The 20,849-nt window shown below is 35.9% G+C and overlaps 1 protein-coding gene across 4 annotated transcripts in view; it reads right to left on the bottom strand.

Annotated features, from left to right (window-relative positions):
* Window positions 1-20,849, bottom strand: part of LOC106508546 — a 593,953-nt gene that overhangs the window by 193,784 nt on the left and 379,320 nt on the right. For 2 of the 4 annotated variants that reach the window (XR_002338155.1, XR_002338156.1), the window contains one exon: window positions 12,054-12,124. The exons of the other annotated variants lie outside the window; for them this stretch is intronic. The gene's annotated coding sequence lies outside the window, so the exon portion shown is untranslated. The remainder of the gene's footprint in view (window positions 1-12,053; window positions 12,125-20,849) is intronic. 4 annotated transcript variants of the gene reach the window in all.

Genomic DNA, 20,849 nt, shown 5'->3' with positions numbered 1-20,849 from the left:
AGAAAATTACTGAGTAGCATACTTAATGTTAAATAAAGCAGAAATTTGAGTTGCTGCTTCAACATAGATCTTTGATAGAACATTGATATTTACAGATAAAATAGCCAATTTAAGGCTATGGAATAAATAGAAGTTCACGTACAGGAAGAAAGTAGATTCTGGAGAGGTTAGACAACAGTTTTGAGTCACTTCATACTCTTGTTAACAGCATAATATGATTGTGCTCAGCAGTAACGAACCCAACTGGTAACCACAAGGATGCAAGTTCAACCCCTGGCCCTGCTCAGTGGGTTGACAATCTGGTGTTGCTGTGAGCTAGAGTGTAAACTGCAGAGGAGGCTCGGATCCTGTGTTGCTCTGGCTGTGCTGTAGGCCAGAAGCTGCAGCACAGATTCCACCCCTAGCCTGGGAACTTCCATATGCTGTGGGTGTGGCCCTAAGAAGACAAAAAAAAAAAAAAAAGAAAAAAAAAGAAAGAAAACACACACACAAGAAGAAAAACAGCGTAATTTGATAAATGGATAATTTAACACTCCTTTTAAAAAGTGAGTTTATTATTTGGAACATTTGTTCCTATATCGTGGTTTCAGTATATGTGTATCATCTGGTTTATTCCTTTGAGTTTTTGGTAGGTTGAATTGTGTTCCCCACAAAGATACACTCAGGTCCTAACCCCTGGTACTTGTGAATGTGAACTTAGATGGAAACAGGGCCATTACAGATGTCATTAGTCATGACCAATTCATACTGGCGTAGGGTGGGTCCTTAATCCAGTATGACTAGTGGCCTTGCGAGGAGAAGAGTCTTAGAAACCAAGGGATGACAGCCGTATAAAGACTCACATTCACAAGGACAACAGCACTGTGCAGTGGAGGCTGATACTGGAGTGGTGCCGCTACTAACTAAGAGCCACCAAGGACTTCTGGCAATGTCTGGAAGAACGGAAAGGCTTGGAACAGAGCTTTCAGAGGGATGGTCTGCTGACACCTTGATTTTGAACTTCTAGCCTCCCAAACCATGAGAGAATACATTTCGGAGGTTTAAAGCCACCCGGATTGTAGTACTTTGTTATGACAGGCTAGAAAACTAATACACGTTTCTTTATCTTGAACACAATCACCCCACTTTCTTTCTAAAGCACCTGCTTCGGGTTCACGGGACTTTAACTTCTTAAATGTTTACAGTTAGTACAGTTTTTTGGCACCAAAAAGAGTTGTCATGGTAATAATAACCGAATTCGATACCCTAACATACTTTTATATATATACATATATGTGTGTCTTCTAATAATAACTATTTCGTTCAAACTTGAAGAGATAAAATTTATTGAAATGGAATGTAGGTTTCTCAGGAAACAGACATTGATGGCAAACAGACTTGTGCTTTCATCTGGCCAGACCTTTCACCAGAGCATTTCCCACACCGTGAGACAGATTACATTCCCAATGTACGCCCCTCAGAAGAAATCTAAAATGCTCAAAAATGGGAGTGCAAAGTCTGCTCCAGTTCTGATATATCTCGTCTACCCTTCACAAGGCCCACATGAAACGTAACATATGGAATGCTGATGGGTTTTAGGGTTAAAATCTCAAGCCTGCTAAAAAACATGATGAATGTTACATTAGCCTTTTGGAGGAAAGATCTAAAATATAATCCATTTCAGTTTATAAGCAAAACCAGTGGACATGAAAACTCAACAGATATGTGGGTATAAACCTATAACCTTCAACCATCCCCTCAGAGAAAGATGGTACTTCTAAATCTCACTTATTATATCACTGTGACTAAAGGTAAGGAGAGAAGATATCAAGAAGGACCACCAGGGACCTTAGCGGTCTGTCTTGGGAAACTTCTCATCTCTTGGTAAACTCAGAATCAGCCCTCAGGCATCCAGCACCCTCCGGCCACCCTAGGCTCCCCTCACCCACTGCGTACCTGCACCCACCCCGCTCCTGGGGCAGCTGTTCTGTGGTTCAAAAATCAAACTTCCTGTCAGTTCCAGTGTTCAATCAAAACTCCATTTTCCTCAGCCTGCCTGATTCTGGCAGGCTTTATGCAAAATCTTAATTTGATAATTTGATTAAATTAATTCAAAGTAAATTCTAAATGGCTAATAGTCTAAATTTCTGAGAGAAGCTGAGTTCTTGACAATCTAATTTGTGGAATATATAAAAGAGACGTAATGAGCTAAAAACTTTTTTTTTTTTTTTTGTCTTTTTAGGGCTGAACCTGTGGCATATGGAGTTTCCCAAACTAGAGGTCCAATCAGAATTGCAGCCACCAGCCTATGCCACAGCAACTTGGGATCCAAGCTGAGTTGAGTCTGAGACCCACCCTCACAGCAACACCAGATCCTCAATCCACTGAGCAAGGCCAGGGATTGAACCCGCATCCTCATGGATACTAGTCGGGTTCATTAACCGCTGAGCCAAGACAGAACTCTTTTCTGAATGCCCACTGTTTATACTCAAATTTCTTTCATTGCTTGCCTTCCTTCCTTCTTTCCTGCATTTCCATCCTACATTTCCTTCCTTTCATGCTATCTCTCTGCCTCCTCTCTCTTTCCCCCACCAACCTCTTTCCCTCTCTCATTACTGTCATGGTCATATGGCACTCCCTTTTTGCATGGTTACTTATGGAATTGGCATCTAGATAGGAATTAACTAAGGCAATCATTGTCTTTCCCAAGGCAAATGAAACTTCCTCATTCACCAATGTTAGCAATGTCTATACTCTTAGTACACCCTTCTGCTGGTGGGTGAATTTTTTAAATCTATAATTAGGAAAAAACCTTACTGAACTAAGATTTAAGTTGATATTTTTCCACTTTAATAATCCGTCCCCCAGTGGGGGGGGGAGAATACATGTAAGAGTAACTTGATCCCCATGCTGTATAGCAGGAAAAAAAAAAATCTGTCACCTATTTAAGATGTGTCTAGTGCATTTGGAAGCATCACAATGAGTCTACAGCCATATCACCCTGAATGCACATGATTTCATCACTTCTGGAAGGATCACAATGAGCTACTTTTACTATTATTATTATTCCAATACTTAACCATCATAAAGAGCTACTATTTATCAGAATGTCTTCCCCAGAAATGAAAGCATTTTATAAGTACTTGCTGATATTTGCAATAGGCTATCAATGCAAGCACATCCATATATAGCATAAATATTACTACTAATTACACCTTTTAAATATTCATTAATAAGATACACTCTGGTTTATATTTTTCTCTCAACAATCAGAATAATTTATATTTATTTCATGCTCTTCTGTGCCAGATGCTATTCTGAGTACTTTGCATACAGTTATTCATTTAACTTTCAAAACAATGTTATGGATTGGGTACTTTTTTTTTTTTTTTTTTTTTTTGTACTCGCTTTTAACAGAAGTAGAAAACTAAGGCTTGCGATGTTTAAGGAACTTTTCCAAACATAGTAGGTAAACTGTATTTAAAACCAATGCATGAGTACCATCTACTCCACCAAGAATACATACAAATGCATATTTCTTATACTAAAAAAGTAAGTTACATATGAATATTGATTCTATTTCAAGCTCAGTCCCCAGTAGAAAGTACAGGGCCAATAAGTGGGATTTAGACCATGTTGAAAGATTGCCTTGCATGGAAAACAAATCAATTTCTGCGAGTATTTTAGTTTAGCTTAACTTGAAAGAAGGCTGGTGAAAGAGACACAGTAACCAAGATGAACAATAAGTAGTGTTACTTCCAGATCACTTCCTCTAAGGGGTGGTTCAGAGTCCTGCTAGGGACATTCAAGTCAGGCTTTGATAAGTTCATAAACAACACTTTGGTGGCAAAATTGTCAACGGACTAGGTACAGATTGATGGGAAGGAATGTCTCTAGGACTCTAATGGGCAGGTAAAAGAACAAAAGGGGTCACTCTTATTGCTGTGAAATAGGAAGAGAAAAATACAACATAGATTCTTAACAGAATAAAGCTTTATATAATCTAAGAATATACCACAAACCCAATATTATTTCATTCATTTCTGTTGAAAAACTTACTTGAGACATTCCAGTAAATATTGCTATAGAGAATGCCGCCAAATAGCAGGCCACACAAAACAAACATTTGAACAACTATTCAATAAATATCATACCTGACTGTTTTAAATCATAAAAATAACACTTTCTTGAGGTTAAAAAAATCTAGTATTACAGAAGTATGTAAAGCATAAAACAAGATGGCCTCTTTCCTTTCTTAGTCATTCATTTTCCCTGATATAATTACTAACGTGTGTGTTTTCAAGACATTTTCACTGCATGAACATTATGCGGACTTGTTTTTGTAAAACAAATGGACTAAAATTATATTTCTGTATATACATATGTGTGCTAAAAATGATTAATACAGATTTATTTTTTCCTGTGAGAAAAGAGATCCTACCATATATATTACACTAGATTTTGATTTATTTAACTTTTTCCCCCAAAATACGTTATGGAAAACCTCCCAAGTCAGTACCACTACAGTTTTTTTTAAGTTAGTTACCTAATGTTCCATAGCATGGTGTCTCGTAAGTCATTTAACTATTCCATTATGTTTTGTCTCTTTCTCAAGGAGGTTTTCGCACATCCACACACACACACACACACACACACGCGAGTGCACACACACACACGCGCATGTACACACACACACACACACACACACACACACACACATATATGGTATTTAAGGGCCTTGGTTCCAACTCATTACCACTTCTGTTTAATTTTCCTAGAAATTCAAGCTATGTCTAGTGTGTTTATTCATGGCAAGGCTGTATATTTTTTCTCTATTATCTGGAAGAAATAAGATACTGAGGACCTGGAAAAAATACATTATCCAATTCTCATACATTTCACACTGTATATTTTGGGGGGTAAGAAAGTAGAGCTGAAGCCAAATGACTGAATTTAAAATACCCTGTAGACCCTAGTTAAGTATGTAAAAGTTTAATAAACTCAAATTTCCAGTTACTCTGGCCAAAGTTTATGTTCAAGAAATATTAACTGACCATCTTTAAAGTAAATCCTAAATGCTGGGATGGGTGGTTAGGCAAAGCATTCCTCTGAGGATTCTAAGGAAAACTCGCTGCAGGAAACAGTGCGAGTGGGGTCATCGATGCAACAGCAGATATATTTTCATCTCTTTTCGCTTATCCCCCTTGGCACTAAAGAGACCCCTGTGTACAGAGAAATTCTGCAGCTGGGCAGAAGAGACAAGCATCTGGCTGAGAAATAACATCATAACTCAGAGCAACTTTTGGCTTTCCACATTGATCTTATCAAATTTCAACTTTTTCTTCTGGAAAATTGATTCACTAAGAGAAGAAAAAAATTGCAAAAAAATACTTCTGGTGCAACGACTATAGCTCTTGGCTTCAGATATCTTCTAGGGGGAAAACGCATTCACCATCAAAAAGGGATGCACATGAGCTGGCATGGGAATCCTTCTCAGGCTCATTAGAAACCAGGATAACCTCTCCTTTCCCTCACCACCAAAATTATCAAAATATCTGGGCTATGCCTTTAAAACTCATATATTTAATGAAAAATAGAAAAGTAGTTATTCAGTTGATATGGACACAGGCTAACTGAGAATCTGGTAATAGTATTCAGCAAAAATAAAATAAGTCTCTGGAACACCAAAGAATTAATATCTTTATGAGTAAATGGAGATGGGAGGAAATGTCCACATGATCAGGGATAGAGATATTATGCAGGAGGCAGAGCAAATACTTTACAGAGTTTCCAACTAAGGTAAAGAAAAATTATGACCAGGTCAGAATTAGGTTTTCTACTTATAGCTGTGATCAAAAACAAACAAAAATCGGAGTTCCCATCGTAGCTCAGTGGTTAACAAATCTGACTAGGAAACATGAGGTTGTGGGTTCAATCCCTGGCATTGCTCAGTGGGTTAAGGATCCGACGTTGCTGTGAGCTGTGGTGTAGGTTGCAGGCGCGGCTCAGATCCCGCGTTGCTGTGTCTCTGGCATAGGCCGGTGGCTACAGCTCCGATTAGACCCCTAGCCTGGGAACCTCCATATGCCATATAGCCCTAGAAAAAGGTGAAAAGACAAAAAAAAAAAAAAAAAAAAAAAAAAAACAACCCTGGAAGCAACAGGGATCAATATTCATACAACAGGTTCCAATATTGGCAGAATACATAAAAAATAATAGGTATCTTTTAAAAATGTACACTTAGTCATGGAATAACTAGAAGTCTATGTAAGGGTGTGTAAAATGACTATAAAATAAACATGAATGGAGTTTTATACATTTTTTATTTTCAGTAAGAACGGTTCTAATTTTTTCAGGTTTTAGGGAATGACGAAAGGAAAAGTACCAAAAAAAAAAAAAAAACTCTTTTGAAAAGTTTTTATTCCCCTAAAAACATTTATAATTAAAAAAGAGTCACAAGGGTGCAAATTTCACAGCCAATACACCTGAAATATTAATAAAAATGTATATATAAAACCCCCACACATCCTTCAAAATTTTTCACTTTAATCACATCTGTTTTTAATTAATAGAGCCATGCTAGATAAAAGCTTTTGTCATCAGATATTTAAAAATTGATAAAACCATTGAAGATCTCCATAGTAAAAAAGAATATACACACAATACACAGCATGTAATTTCAGCAGGACTACTAATAATCTTATATAAAGCTTATTTCTTTGATCCCAACTTGATAAGTTCTCATCAAAAAGAATACCCCTAACTAAATAAAATGGTATCTACTAATTCTTTCTGAAACTTGACTGGTAGGAAAAATCTAGGTAATGCCACCATGTCATCATAAACATAACATTTTCTTTGGCACTGGATGGGGTGGGATGGTGGGGATGAACTGAGTATAGAGACATCAGCATGTACTTGTGCCCCAGAAATGACTCTGGAACTCTCTCCCTTGATCTTTCCTTTGCTCTTTCAAGTCTCAATAACTCATCCACCGAGAAGCCCTACAGAGAGTCTTCTGGATAGGATAATAGAAAGGATCCTTATTCAGTCCAGAAAACACAACAAGAAAAGAGAACAACCCAAAACACTAGAGAGTTTTATAAACTTAGTAAAACTAAATTGCTTTTGTAGACCAATTTTTTAAAAAGCCTTTTAAGCATCAAGATATATTTATTTAACTGTTGCATATCAATGTTGAAAGGTCTGAATAACAAGTATAACTGCATTTTAAGAAATTGAAGTCTTTGCTTGCTCTTTGATAAACCAGTATCATGATCCTAAATGCCCATCTTAAGAAGTTCCATGGTTGTAGGAGCACAGATATGTGAGTCCCAATCATATAAGCAATCTTGAATTGTCTCCGATTAAAAATCATAGTTACACGGTTCACCAGTAAGGTATACATACAGTAAAGATATGAAATAATCCATACACAATTATGCCACCAAAATCAGAAATCGTGAGAAGAGGAGGGTACAAATGCAGGACACTGGAGATGCACTTGCAATTAAGAGACCAACAACTTAAAACAAATTCATCTATATATATAGACTCTTATATCAAAACGTCGGAATAACTGCAAACCAAAAAAAAAAAAAAAAAAAAAAAAAAAAAAAAAAAAAAAAAAAAAAAAAAAAAAAAAAAAAAAAAAAAATCTACAATTGATACACAAATAAGAAAACTCAACTCAAATACAACACTAAAGATAGTCATCACACTACAAGAGGAGAGAACAAGAGAAGAAGGGAAGAAAAAAGAGCAACAAAAACAAATCCAAAGCAATTAATAAAATGGCAATAAGAACATACATATCAATAATTACCTTAAATGTTAATGGATTAAATGCTCCAACCAAAAGACATAGACTCGCTGAATGGATACAAAAACAAGACCCATATATATGCTATCTTCAAGAGACCCACTTCACTTCTAAGGACACATACAAACTGAAAGTGAGAGGATGGAAGAACATATTTCATGCAAACGGGAATCAAAAGAAACCTGGAGTAGCAGTACTCATATCAGACAAAATAGACCTTAAAATGAAGAATATGTTAAGAGACAAGGAAGGTCACTACATAATGATCAAATGATTGGTCCAAGAAGATATAACAATTTTAAAAATATCTACACACCCAAAATAGGATCATCACAACTGCTAGCAAACTGCTAACAACCTTAAAAGGACAAATTGACAATAACACAATCATAGTGGGGGACTTTAACACCCCACTTACAGCAATGGACAGATCATTCAGAGAGAAAATCAATAAAGAAACACAGGCCCTGAATGATGCATTAAACCGGATGGACTTAATAGATATTTATAGGACATTCCATCCAAAAGCAACAGAATACACATTTGTCTCAAGTGCACATGAAACACTCTCTAAGATTGATCACATCCTGGGCCACAAATCAAGCCTTGGTAACTTTAGGAAAATTGAAATCATATCAAGCATCTTTTCTGACAACAACGCTATATGACTATGACTGCACATCAACAACAAGAAAAAAACTGCAAAAATCACAAACAGGTGGAGACTAAACAACATGTTACTAAACAACCAATGGATCACTGAAGAAATCGAAGAGGAAATTAAAAAATACCTAGGAGCATATAACAACAAAGATATGACACTCTAAAACCTATGGGATGCGGCAAAAGCCATTCTAAGAGGAAAGTTTATAGTAATACAAGCCTACCTCAGGAAATAAGAAAAAAGCTCAAATAAACAAGCTCACTTTACATATAAAGCAGCTAGAGAGAGAAGAACAGACAAGACCTAAAGTTAGTAGAAGGAAAGAAATCATAAAGATCAGAGCAGAAATCAATGAAATAGAAATGAAGAAAACCATAGAAAAGATCAATGAAATGAAAAGCTGGTTCTTTGAAAAGATAAACAAAATTGATAAACCCTTAGCCAGACTTCTCAAGAAAAAAAGAGAGAGGATTCAAATCAATAAAATTAGAAATGAAAAAGGAGAAGTAACAATGGACATCACAGAAATGCAAAGGATCATAAGAGACTACTATATGCAACTATACACCAATAAAACAGAAAACCTAGAAGAAACAGACAAATTCTTAGAAAAGTACAATCTTCCAAGACTAAACCAAGATGAAATAGAAAAGATGAATGGACCAATCACAAGTACTGAAATCGAAACTGTGATTAAAAAACTTCCAACAAACAAAAGTCCAGGACCAGATGGCTTCACAGGCGAATTCTATCAAATGTTTAGAGAAGAGATAACACCTCTCCTTCTGAAACTATTTCAAAGGATCTCAGAGGAAGGGACACTCTCAAACTCATTCTATGAAGCCACCATCACCCTGATACCAAAACCAGACAAAGATATCACAAGAAAAGAAAACTACAGGCCAATTTCACTGATGAACACAGATGCAAAAATCCTCAAAAAATACTAGCAAACCACATCCAACAATACATTAAAAGGATTGTATATCATGATAAAGTGGGATATATCCCAGGGATGCAAGGATTCTTCAATATCCACAAATCAATCAGTGTGATACACCACATTAACAAACTGGAGAATAAAAATCATATGATACTCTCAATAGATGCAGAAAAAGCCTCTGAGAAAATCCAACACCCATTTCTGATAAAAACCCTTCAGAAAGTGGGCATAGAGGGAACCTACCTCAACATAATAAAGGCCATATATGACAAACCCACAGCTAACATCATTCTCAATGGTGAAAAGCTGAAAGAATTCCTGCTGAGATCAGGAAAAAGACAAGGATGTCCATTCTTGCCACTACTCTTCCGCATAGTTTTGGAAGTCCTAGCCACAGCAATCAGAGAAGTAAAAGAACTAAAAGGAATCCAAATTGGAAAAGAAGAAGTAAAACTATCAGTATTTGCAGATGATGTGATACTATACCTAGAGAATCCTAAAGACCCTACCAGAAAACTGTTAGAGCGCATCCAAGAATTTAGCAAAGTTGCAGGATACAAAATTAATACACAGAAATTGACGGCATTTCTATAAACTAACAATGAAAGGTCAGAAAGAGAAATTAGGGAAGCAATCCCATTTACCATCACATCCAAAAGAATAAAATACCTAGGAGTAAACCTACCTAAAGAGACAAAAGACCTGTATTCTGAAAACTATAAGACACTGATGAAAGAAATCAAAGATGACACAAATAGATGGAAAGACGTACCATGTTCTTGAACTGGAAGAGTCAGTATCATCAGAATGACTATACTACCCAAGGCAATCTACAGATTCAATGCAATCCCTATCTAACTACCAAGGACAGTTTTCACAGAACTCGAACAAAATATTTTGAAATTTGTCTGGAAACACAAAAGACCCAGAATAGCCAAAGACATCCTGAAAAAGAAAAATGGAGCTGGAGGCATCAGGCTCCCTGACTTCAGACTATACTATAAAGCAACAGTCGTCAAAACTGCATGGTACTGGCACAAAGACAGAAATATAGATCAGTGGAACAGGATAGAAAGCCCAGAATTCAACCCACACACCTACAGCCAACTAATCTATGACAAAGGAGGCAAGAATATACAATGGAGAAAAGACAGCCCCTTCAATACATGGTGCTGGGACAACTGGACAGCCATATGTAAAAGACTGAAATTAGAACACTCCTTAACACCATACACAAAAATAAATCAAAATGAATTAAAGACCTAGATATAAGACCAGATACTATACAACTCTTAGAGGAAAACATAGGCCAAACACTCTCTGACATAAATGACAGCAGCATTTTCTCAGATTCACCTCTTAGAGTACTGACAATAAAAACAAAAATAAACAAATGGGACCTAATCAAACTTAAAAGTTTCTGCACAGCAAATGAAACCGTAAACAAAAAGAAAAGACAACCCACAGAAAATCTTTGCAAATGCAAGGGATGCATATCCAAAATTTATAAATACCTTCTGCAACTCCATACCAAAAAAAAAAAACCCATCAAAAAATAGGCAGAAGATCTAAACAGACAATTCTCCAAAGAAGACATACAGATGACCAAAAAACACGTGAAAAGATGTTCAACATCACTCATCATTAGAGAAATCCAAATCAAAACCTCTATGAGGTACCACATTACACCAACCAGAATGGCCATCATCAAAAAGTCTACAAACAATAAGTGCTAGAAAGGGTGTTGAGAAAAATGATTCCTAGTACCCTGTTGGTGGGACTGTAAATTTGTGCAACCACTGTGGAAAACAGTATGGAGATTCCTTAAAAATCTGAAAATAGAACTACCATTTGATCCAGCAATCCCAATCCTGGGCATCTACCCAGAGAACACCATGACTCGCAAAGACACATGTACTCCAGTGTTCATTGCAGCACTATTTGCAATAGCCAAGACGTGGAAACAACCTAAATGTCCATCAACAGAGGAGTGGATCAAGAGGATGTTGTACATATACACAGTGGAATATTACTCAGCCATTAAAAGGAATGAAATAGCTGTATTTTTATAACATGGATGGACCTAGAAATTATCATGTTAAGTGAAATCAGTCAGATAATGAGACACCAACATCAAATACTATCACTTACATGTGAAATCTGAAAAAAGGACAGACTGAACTTCTTTTCACAACAGATACTGACTCATAGACTTTGAAAAACTCATGGTTTCCAAAGAAGACATGTTGGGGGGTGAGGAGATGTACTGGAGGTTTGGGATGGAAATGCTGTAAAATTGGATTGTGATGATCACTGTACAACTTTATATATGTAATAAATCCATTGAGTAATATTAAATAAATAAATAAAATATACTAAGGCAATAAGGTTAACAAAAAATAACAAATAAAATCAAAGTTAAAATCTCCTGCCATGGTTAATAGCCAAGTGTCTGTTAAGCTGAGTTTTTCAAAGTAAGTTTATAGGAGTGGAAAAAGTGTGATTCAAGTGTGGTCAGATTTCACCACAGATTGCAACAGTGACTATAATAAGAATGCATTTATATGTCTATAACTTACAAATGTTAAAAACACAATGGAGCATTAGATTAGATTAGGCTGATATAGTGTCTGCAAGGCACTTACCATATTCTGTATTTTTCTCTGTTCAAATGTTGACATCGAGTTTTCTTTATCTCAGAAGCAGCAACAAACTCCTGCAAAGTAATTTTAAATTATAAGAGTATACTTATGTATATTCATAGAAATATTTACCCAAATAATCATCAGTTTTAAAAAACTATTTGCAGTACTTATTAAGAGATTTCAGTCTGGAAACAATCAACAAAATATTATATTGTCTGAAAGAAGACTTGATTTTTATCGTGTTGATTTTTATCAAGAGTGCTGTCAAGACATCAAAATGTGCCGATTCACCATTGAAAAGTGTTAAGTTTGCATTTATTCTTTCATTCCCTAGGCTGACAGCTGGGTGGTGGTGTTCTTTTTTAAAGCACCTATTTGAGGTGCTAAGAGGTCTTAATTAGATAAATTAAACAAACACAGCATTAAGTTTCAGAAATGAAGTGTCAGAACAGATACTTTTTGATCTGCAGATCACTAAGGGAGCAACAGTAAATTGCAAGTAATATGACTGTTTCTCACCTCAGCATATTGGGTTTGAGAAACAGTTTTACTTTAGTAACTGCCCAAGATATTGCTCTGAATGATTGAGAAAGGAAGCATTATTTTCTAGAGACTCCCAGCTGCTTTCCTTTTAATTTTTCCTGTCTCTATTATGAATGAATGAATGTATCAATGAATGAGAAAGAAATACCAATGACCTCTCTGTGACCTCTATGTATGATATTATCGTTCTTACCTGGGAGGAACATGCTGTTAGCATGGTTAGCTAGGCAAGGTAAAACAAAAACAAAACAAAAAATACCATGACAACAACAACAAGGAGTGACTCATTTCAAGTCAGTTCAACAAATCAGTATGCAAGGAAGGCAGGGGCTGGTTATGAGGACCACAAAGGTCACTTGAAGGATATATAATCCAATGAGAAGAAAGCAATACTGACATGTCTACAACTAATGATAAAACATGAAACAATAAAGTTAGTTATAAACATGAGAGTCAAATTCTTTTTGAGTTGATGATGGTAGGTATCACTGAGGTAGAATGTGAACTCTACCTAAGAAAAATAAGTATATACAAACATGGAGAGAGAGAAGAAGAACCACCCAGATTAAGAGACTAGTATGGGTTAAGAGGCAGAGGACCAAGTGTGATGGGAGAATCCAATGAGTGGATTTAAGCCCAGCCCAAATCTAGGAGTAGGTAGGGGTAGGAGAAAAAAGAATATCATGTTCAAGGGGGGATTAATGATTTTCATTTGATGGCTAATTGGGTTTGAAGTATCTATGGGAAAGTCAGATCTAAAGCTTAGGGTGAATCTCCAAATTAGAGGTAAAGCTTGAGTCACCTGCACAAAGGTGCTAACTAAAGCTTTGGGAGCCGTGACATAGTCCTGAGTACAAGCATGATTATGGTTAAAGAATAAACCTATGGAACACCTACATGTAAATGCAAGTAAGAATATGAGAATGAGAAGAAACATTCTGGGAAGCAGCAGGAGAACCAAGAGAGAATGAGTCTCAGATACTATGGGAAGGTAAGTGTTTCATGAAAGAAGACAGTGGCAACACTGCTGAACAATGTGCGTGAGTAGTCAATTTAGCTTTTAGAAAGTCATTTGCACTTTTTTTTTAAATGATTTTTATTTTTTTCCATTATAGCTGGTTTACAGTGTTCCGTCAGTTTTCTACTGTACAGCGTGGTGACCCAGTTACACATATATATATACATTCTTTTTTCTCACATTATCATGCTCCATCATAAGCGACCATAGTTTCCAGTGCCACACAGCAGGATCTCATTGCTAATCCCTTGAAAAAGACATATACACCCGCATGTTCATTGAAGCACTATTCACAATAGCCAAGACATGGAAACAGCCCAAATGTCCATTCGCACTCTTAAAGGAGCAGTTTCAGTGAAGTGATGTGGCAGCAAACCAGACTGCCAATTGGTTGGAGTAAATCGGTCAGTGCAAGGAATGGTCAAAATGAGAGGAGAAATAAGCAAAAAAGTAGGGTGGGCAAGTTTTCCGGAGAGAAAAGCACATTACAAAAGGAGGCACATACATTAAAAAAAACTTTAACATTATCAATTTATGAGTAGCACATTTTAAGTGTGGCTTTTCTGTGATATTCATTGAAGAGGTACATCAATCAAGCCTAAGATTTAAAAGCCCGGGCAAAGACTAGATCAATTAAATTTCAGCATCTATTCTGTGGAAATGAGCATTTGTGCTGTACAGTAGAAAGCAGACAGAACACTGTAAACCAGCTATAATGGAAAAAAATAAGCATCATTATATAAAAAAATAACAAAAAATAAAGTGTTTGTATATTAAAAAAATCAGATGGGAGGGGGAGGGAGTGGGAGGGATCAGGAGCTTGGGCTTATCAGACACAACTTAAAATAGATTTACAAGGAGATCCTGCTGAGTAGCATTGAGAACTTTGTCTAGATACTCATGTTGCAACAGAACAAAGGGTGGGGAAAAAAATGTAATTGTAATGTATACATGTAAGGATAACTTGATCCCCTTGCTGTACAGTGGGAAAATAAAAAAATTTAAAAAATTAAATTAAATTAAATTTAACTAAATTTAAATTTGTTTCAAATATCTCGTTTGTTTATGAACAAACGGTATATCGAGTAATATAAACAGGTCCTGGAGTTTAGACCTAAGGAAAAAAAAAAAAATCAGCATCTAGAGTTGTCTAATACTACCTACCTACTGATTACTAAGAAAGAAAGCAAATAATGTGTGTGATTAAAAAAAACTTTCATATTTAAAAACATTTTTGAGAAAGATGTACATTTATGTCAACAGAGATTTACAGAGCTCTGGAATACAAACTCTTCATAAATGTTTCAAAAGAATACTAGAAGACCAAACACCTGCAAAGAAAGAAAACAAGACATTTTCTGTCTTAAAAACAAAAAACAAAAACCCAAAACCAAAAAACAAAACAAAAAAAACCAAACTCTAAAATATTCGCTCTTATCACATGGAAAGTCAGACTATTATTCAACACAGCATTTGGAGAAACAAATGTTTTCCACTCAAATAATCCTCACAAATATTCCTAAGATTATGAATACATTTCTCAAATGACATAATCACTGCTTACATATTAGACAAACTGAAATTGACATCCTACAAAATACTGGTGCATGTGATCTAGGTAAGAGTCAGGATCATGATGTCATGATGGGCAAAAAAAGGCTAAGGAGAGGTCAGACTGGAGGAGACTAAGGGGATCTGAAGATTGGATTCTGGACCAAAAAAGGACTTCAGTGAGATGGCTAAAGAAACATGAGTTGGTCTATAGGCAGTTGATAGAATTGTTTCAGTGTTAATTTTATTGTTTTAATAATTGTATCCTGGTCGTAAGATGTTAACATGTGGGAAGCTGGTTGAAATTTATAAGGGAATTTCTGCAGTATATTTCAAACTCTTTTTTAAGTCTGAAATTATTTAAAAGCAAAAAGTTAAAAAAGAACAATTTCTAACTAGGAAAAGAAATGGTTGAAGAACCACATCTAGAGGGAATAAGAGACCAAACTTTGACCATGTCATTGTATGCATCATAGTGCTTTTTAATTAAGAAATTTTTTGCAACCAGCTGGAAAGTGTTCAAAATTAGGTGATGAGAAGAAATATATTTAAAAATGCATGAGTCCTAAAAAAATTCTTTGTTCATATATGAAGTAACCTGTGTATTTCAGTTAAATGCTAATAAACAGAAATTCAGAATGTGATTTTCAACCTGGGGTTTCATGTGACTTTCCTTATGTTAATTAAAAAAAAAAAAAAAGATTAAGGCCAATTTTGAAGTTTCCTTGCCCCCAACTTTGAGTATCTACTCTGTGTAAGGAACTGTTTATTATAGGTAAAACATGATCTTGGCTACTGAAAGCGCCTAATCAATGTTGGGGGACTATTCATGTTTCTCAGTAACAGTATCTCACAGAATGTGTTATGACAAAGAAGCAAGCAAAGTCCTGTTGAGACACAGAAAAAAAAGGAATTTAATGGTTTGGGTGGAAGCTTAGACAAATGGCTGTTCATCAGGGAGACAAGAAGGAAAGGTCATAGGGAGGCAGGGTTGTCAGAGGCAGCAGAAAATTCTAATGGATAGGGATTGAGGCATGCAGGAGTAAAGGCATTTTGGGGAAGAGAAAAAGCCTAAGCAAAGTCATAGCATAGAAAATGACAGGATTTTCTTAATTCTCTAATTCAAGTGAGAGGTCAAGGAGTTCCAGAGTTGGAATTTCATTTCATAAGATGTGTGTAAGCCAGTTTGGGGCTTAAAGAGCCTTGGAGTTCCCAGAAGATTATATGCTGTAAGTAAAGACTAACTCTCACATTTAGGGCCAATTCTATTAAATGATGCTCAATATATTTCTGTTCCTAAATTCAGTGTATCTTCATAGAACCCAAAACATAACCATGTATTTTAGTTCCTACTCCAAGGAGGTACTAGCAAATTCCAGAGATGCTGGAATATGTTTTGAGTGCAGTTTTGTAAGTAGTCAATTACGATTCACCAGCCCCTTCTAAATGATCGATAATTCAGATTACCCTACAGATTTCTAGACCAGGATCAAGCTGTTCACTGAGTTTTATAAACTGAAAATCTCTTTGTTGGGTTTCATTCTAGCAATAATTGCATTTGCTCTATGTAATATTAGAATACCAGAATATGTTAATTGCTCTGATATAAAAAGTATTCCCTCAGCAAATAAATTTGGTAAACATCGGATTAAGAAAGGTTAATGAGATTTCTTTGCTGCAGGAGTAATCAGAACCTTGAAAATGCTAATGACAAGTACGGCATTTAAGTGGAAGGTGAAAAGACATTACACAAATTGTTACACAAATTCAAAAGAAATCTACTGATACACACAAGTGTTCTACATTTGAAAACGACATCAGATGCATATCTGCTTCACCTCATTTTAAGTCCATTACACATTCAATGGTATGGTTTAATGAAATATATATAAGTAAGGAGTTGTTCCAAAACAATTGAACTTCTGATGTCTGTAGTATTATAATTTCATTATTTAAAATTAACACTATCTATTGGAAATTTTCTTTTCTTTGGGAAATGTCTTTTAAAGTAGAAATTAATGGAGTTACTGTTGTGGCACAAAGGAAAAATGACCTCAACTAGTATCCAAGAGGATGTGGGTTTGATCCCTGGCCTTGCTCAGTGGGTTAAGGGTCTGGCCTGCTATCAGCTGTGGTGCAGGCCTGTAGCTGCAACTCGATTTGATCCCTAGCCTGGGAACTTCCATATGCCGCAATTGAGCAAGCCCCCCCCCCAAAAAAAGTACAATTAGTGGGAAAAATTCGTGAATAGATATGTCCTTCCTTGTCATTTTCTTTCGCAAAAAGCTATTTTGTAAATGAGAAATCTAAATTTTATTCACCTTGTATCATGGTTAAATCATCTGAAACAGTCATTTAAATAATATTGACACAAAAACAAAAGAAATACTGCAACAGAAAATCAGAAAAGCAAACCATTGGATAAATTTCAAAGAAAGTAAAATATAAGGGAGTTCCCGTGTGGTGCAGTGGAAACAAATCCGACTGGGAACCGTGGGGTTTGATCCCTGGCCTTGCTCAGTGGGTTAAGGATCCGGCATTCCGTTGCTGTGAGCTGTGGTATAGGTCGAAGATGTGGCTCGGATCCGTGTTGCAGTGGCTCTGGTATAGGCTGACAGCTATAGCTCCGATTAGACCCCTAGCATAGCAACCTCCACATGACGTGGGCGCAGCCCTAAAAAGCAAAAAAAAAAAAAAAAAAAAAAAAAAAGAGTAAAATAAGAATAGCAGTTGAAAATACTAGTATGCAAAAAAAAAATTCATTAAAGAAGTAAGCAGTAAAAGCAAAAAAAAAAAAAAAAAAAAAAAGAGTAAAATATAAGAATAGCAGTTTGAAAATACTTATGTATTGCAAAAATAAATAAATTTCATTTAAAGTAGAGGTGGGAAGCCCCAAAAGAGGAGCTCTCATACATGTCACTCACCCTAGCTTGCAGACTCCATCAGGAAGGAAGATTTCCTGACCCAGCAATGGCAAACTGCCTCCCACCTGCAGCCAATGAAGAACCATCACAGCCCTCTGCAATTTCCTCCTTTCCTCAATAAAAGCAAGTCCTTCTCTGTTCTTCAGTCTTGCCTATGGTTCACCATACTTTGTCTTGAATTGCAATTCTCTGCTGTTCCTAAATAAACTTATTTTGCTGGTAAAGTAACAGCCAACATTTTTTTTAAGATCAACATTACTTCACCTATCTCTAGATCCTAATACAAGCCAGCCATGATATGTTACAGCCATAAAAGAATTAAAGAACATCAACACTTTGGAACGATCTAGGAATTTCAGGTATTTGGATCTAAAAAAGGGTGGAATTTCCATGCAGATCACAGAGGTATATGGGAATCTCCATATGCTGCGAGAGCAGCCCTAAAAAAGGCAAAAAAAAAAAAAAAAAAAAAATCCCTTCCATGAACACAGACAATTCTGCCAGTGGGTGCACTTTGTAAAATAATTACCTTTTCAAAACCTTTTAAACAGTTCAACAACAATGATTACGTGCTAACATAACAGATGACGGGACATTGAGCAATTAACAGATTTAATAAAATATGTAGCACAATGAGCAAATGTTCATGTAGCATGTAAAAGCTAAAAGCAAATTTTTTGAAGAAACAATAATAGGAGTTCCCTAGTAGTGAAGTGGGTTAAAGACCTGGCTGTGTCACTGAAGTGGCTCCAGTCACTACTGTGGCGTGGGTTCAAACCCTGGATTGGGAAATTCTACATGCTATGGGTGTGGCCAAAATTAAAAAAAAATTAAACAAGATGAACACTGGATGGAAATATCTCATCTAAACTCATTTAGTCCAAGTTTTATAACTCAAATTCATTTTTTCCCCTCAATTTTTTCTCCTCAATATTTCTATAAGCTCCAATGAACATCCTCATATTGGCCAGGTTGAATCATTTCATTGTTTATTCAGGTTTTTTATTAATTTGCTACTATTTTATAGCTCCTATCTTTCCAACTGGGTTGTAAGCTCCCAGAAGGCAAAATCATATTTTTGAACAACAATAACCACATAGCTCTTAACTCACCAGTAATAAACATATGACCAACCCTTATTACATATGTGTGGGCTACTGGTTGATTGATCCACATGTAGTATCATCTGTGGTATCTGTGGATCTAAGAACAGATTTCTGCTACCTTAAATTCATTCAGCTCTTTAGGATGACACTAAGGTAACAAGCAAAGAGATTAGCAAAGCACTTATTCCATACTCATATGTCATTTACAGTATCATGACCAGTTTTAATTTAAAAGTTAAAAGACATGGAACAACTTAAATGTCCATCAGCAGATGAATGGATTAAGATATGGTGTATATATGCAATGAAATACTACTCAGACATAAAAAAGAACAAAATGATGTCATTCACAGCAACATGGATGAACTAGAGACTCTCTCTAAGTGAACTAAGTCAGAAAGAGAAAGACAAATATCATATGATACCACTTATATCTGGAATCTGATATACAGCACAAATGGTCCCTTCCACAGAAAAGAAACTCATGGACTTGGAGAACAGACTTGTGGTTGCCACGGGGGAGGAGGAGGGAGTGGGACTGGCTGGGAGTCTGGGGTTAATAGAGGCAAACTATTGCATTTGGAATGGATATGCAATGAGATCCTGCTATACAGCCCAGGGAACTATATTTAGTCACTTGTGATGGAACATGGTAGAGAATAATGTTAGAAAAAGAATATATATTACATATATATATATGTATGACTGTGTCACTTTGCTGTACAGTAGAAATTGACAGAATACTGTAAATCAACTATAATGGAAAAAATAAAAATCTTTATAAAAAATAAAAAAGTAAAAGTTAAAAGAATAATTACATTTATGCAAAGGGTACACATGTATGATTATAAATGCACTGTCCTTTGGAGAAAGTTTCAAAGACATTTAATTTTTTTCATATATTAACTCAAAAATTAGGGAAAATGACATGCATCATTAACATTTTCACGATACTGAAATTTACTTAAGCAATATTTCAGTGTTCAACATTTTGGTTATTTAAATTTTTTACTATAACTGTGTAAAAAATGTACTCTAAGCTAAATTTATGTGTTAAGATCATATTGTGAAAAAACATTAGAATTTTGGTTTTTTGGTTTTTTGTCTTCTCTAGGGCTGCACCCATGGCACATGGAGGTTCCCAGGCTACGGGAGCTGTAGCCGATGGCCTACGCCAGAGCCAGAGCCACGTCTGTGACCTACACCACAGCTCATGGCAAGGCTGGATCCTTAACCCACTGAGCGAGGCCAGGGATCAAACCCGCAACCTAATGGTTTCTAGTCGGCTTCGTTAACCACCGTGCCACGATGGGAACTCCGGATATTTTTACATAAAATAAACATGTAAAGAAAGATGATCAGTGCTACCCTGTCTCAACCCATGTTCTGACATTTGCTCAATATTTGGAACTCAAATTTATAAATTAAGATTGAGTTTATTCAAGGAATTTTCATGGTGGTACTAAGTTCCGTGCATTTGTTCATTTGTATTTTTTTTTTTCTCATTATTTATTGCCTTCCATTCTCAGGCTGGGGCTTTCAGAAGACCCGTGAGTCAGCACTTGGGATGTCTGTGGTACAGTTTAAACATGTGATTATGTTAGAACCCAAGGGCATTTTGAATTTTTAGTTAGAGTAAAAAGTCCCTGTAGTA

The sequence above is a fragment of the Sus scrofa genome, chromosome 13, assembly GCF_000003025.6.
Source record: "Sus scrofa isolate TJ Tabasco breed Duroc chromosome 13, Sscrofa11.1, whole genome shotgun sequence".
NCBI classification, from domain to species: Eukaryota; Metazoa; Chordata; class Mammalia; order Artiodactyla; family Suidae; genus Sus; species Sus scrofa.
The sequence above is the reverse complement of the archived record's forward strand: the minus strand, read 5'-3'. Positions and strand labels throughout refer to the sequence as shown.